The sequence below is a fragment of the Hordeum vulgare genome, chromosome 5H, assembly GCF_904849725.1.
Source record: "Hordeum vulgare subsp. vulgare chromosome 5H, MorexV3_pseudomolecules_assembly, whole genome shotgun sequence".
Classification (NCBI taxonomy): Eukaryota; Viridiplantae; Streptophyta; class Magnoliopsida; order Poales; family Poaceae; genus Hordeum; species Hordeum vulgare.
The window spans coordinates 2,525,913-2,528,766 of record NC_058522.1 but is presented as its reverse complement, the minus strand read 5'-3'; the positions used below and the strand labels follow the sequence as shown (position 1 = coordinate 2,528,766).

General features: G+C 44.5%; 1 pseudogene; it reads right to left on the bottom strand.

The window, feature by feature from the left end:
- Positions 1-289: 289 nt before the first annotated feature.
- On the bottom strand, positions 290-2,458 carry LOC123397484 (annotated as a pseudogene).
- Between the last annotated feature and the right edge of the window lie 396 nt (positions 2,459-2,854).

Genomic DNA, 2,854 nt, shown 5'->3' with positions numbered 1-2,854 from the left:
TAGCGCTCAAAGTTTCCTCCAACACATATATCCGAAATTTATACTGCTGGAGATGGGATGGAGACTTGCCCGTGCCGGAGCCTCCGACTTGCTGGAGTTGGAGCCTTGGAGGCGTTGAGCCCCTGAACTGATGGAGACGTCGCTGCTGCTGCCGGAGACGTCGTTAATGGATACTGGAGCAGCCGCCGCCGCCGCCGCCATTTTGACATTTTGACATATCATGTACTACCTCCAACTGACAAAATAAGATGTTGGGCCTAGGTTTCTGCCGCAGAAAAAACTTACTCCGTAGATCTAATACGCATCTCAAATTACAGTATTATTACACCGTCGCGAAAATCTTCTGCTTTCAAGAGCTGGCCCTATACTTCTGGCTATGCAGTACCGAAGACGCTATGTATCTACGAGCTGGGCAATAGCTTGCCATTGTACATCTTGTCCAGCAGCTCTTTGGCGCCCGGTCGCCGCAGGAGTCCTTTGTTGTTGGCCACGCCGGTTCCGAGACAAATCGGGTAGACCAGCTTCCCGCGGCCTACATCGACAGACAAACACAGATCAGAAAAGCATATGATCGATCGGCACCATACGGTTTATAACCGACATGTAAACAGACAAAGAAAACGTACTATTTCAGAAAAGTTTTTATGTCCATCTGTTGTTTAAATAGAAAAGGGCCGACTTGACTGAAATGCAGCGCTGGGTGCTTTTGGCTATTACGTGAAGAAAAGTACAAACAATTGATGTACCCAATATATAAATGAATCTAAAAACATCTCAGATGCGGAGAACTACACTTTATTCATTTACCAGAATGACCGGATTCCAAAAATGCAGAGCACCAAATCACTAAAGCAAGAGTAGAGCATACCGTAGCAATTTGGGCATTCTGTAAATTCGTAAATATCTTTTGCTCCTTTCGGTTGAGAGCCTTCCATTTTCCTGTGCCACCACACATGTCACCTAGATCCAAATGGTTGAAATATCATTCGAGGGAATACACTCTCCAAGCTTGGTGACACAAGTACCGCTAAAGTAAAACATTTGTATGCCTAATTGGCCACTAAGTCAGAAAATAAAATGAAATCGCCACTCTTGTTTTTTTGTCATACACAGTGACAGGTAAAGAGTCAGTGAGGTTATTATAAGTGATAAAATGGAAATTGTCGAGTAAGACCTGACATGTGTGTGGCCAGATGATTTTGATTTCTCTGAATTCATGGAGATATAAAAGGTGGCTACCAGCTCAGCATGTTTGTTTTTACTGAATGTATTTCAGAACGACATACTTCTATATCTCCATAAATTGTTCTACGAAATTACAATCTACGAAATTGTACTTCACAAGAACAATTCCTGATAACACACTGTTGAAGCTGGAAGTCTACCCATCAGACTCACCAAGAGTTACCCAAAAAAAGACTCACCAAGAGTTAAGGCATGGAACCCAGGAAGACATAATAACCTAGAAAGAGACCAAGGTGTGCAAAGCTCTTACATATTATAGCGCCGCCGCCACCACAATTCCTGCATACATCTTTTTGTATGCCAGGCTTGTTCATCATGTCCGCAGCAAATCCTTTTGGCGCACAAAAGGTTGGGCCCGATGCACTGATTAATGTTACAGCACACAGGCAAGCTAGACATCGTCGTCTGGAGCTAATATTTTCTTCATCCTGTATGAGAAAGAAAACGCGCATCAGACTTGAAAGCAAAACGAGCCTGGAAAAGTTTGCTATAAAGCAGTAACAAAAAAAGCCCACAAATTGTTCATGCCCCTTTTGGTTCTTGAGGCATTTTATTTTGCAGAATGGTACTGTTCACCATTTGGGGATCATGTATACATCACTTGTGTCTTGTGCAGACTGACAGTTCACATTCGCCATAAACATCTCTCAAGGATTATTTACTTGTACAATTTGAAGAACTTTCTAATTTGAAAGCCTTTTTTTAGATAATCCATGATCAACAGGATATACTACATATATTCCACTAAAAAAACAGGGTATACATAGAGCCCGACTGGAGCAGAATATTGATTCTGAAGATGTTGCAAGACCGTAAGGTTTCTGACTGTTTATTATGGTATTACCACGCCAAATATGAACGACAGTGTCCCCACTCTTTGCATTCTCCACCTTATGGCTAGATGAATTTGTATGGCTGAAACAGAGACAACTATAAGAAAAGAAGAGTAGTAAATGCACGGCCAACCTTGGCATCGCTGGGAGACTCGCTTCTTGCGGGTTCTTCCTCCGAACTGTTGGGTTTGGAGCAGCAACTGATCCGAGTTCGCACTGAAACACACACAAGAGAACATTTTTCAACACCTGATTCAGTAGAGATGTATCTCCAGGAAAACCATTTCCCCTGCTCAAGCGTCCAAGAAACAAGGAACAATTCTGCATATCTGAAGAAGGGAAACTGGGATGGTGATAACATCAGAGCTTCACAAACTTGCAGCACCAAAATCGCCTCCTAGAATAAAAAAGCGGAATCTCCTTTCCGCAGTGCAGTCCCATCATTATGAACTTCCGGGCCCCCATTTGCAGGTAAACCTCCTGGTATAGCACCATTAGATCCAAAGAATCCTGGATTGGCATCGAATGAGTTTGATAACACATGAACAATATTTGGGTGACCGATAATTGTTTTGCTGATGCTACTGGAGGTACCAGATCTCACTTGCGCCGCCGCCACCGCCGCCGCCGCCGCTGCTGGAGAGTGGAGACGCTGCTGCTCGTCGGCGGGGATGGGCTGAACGACATGGACGGGGTTGTCGGCGTCGATGTCCTCCACCTTGTAGGAGACCCCGCGGAGGAGGGACGTGTCGTAGCCGGAGGTGGCGGTGGCGTGC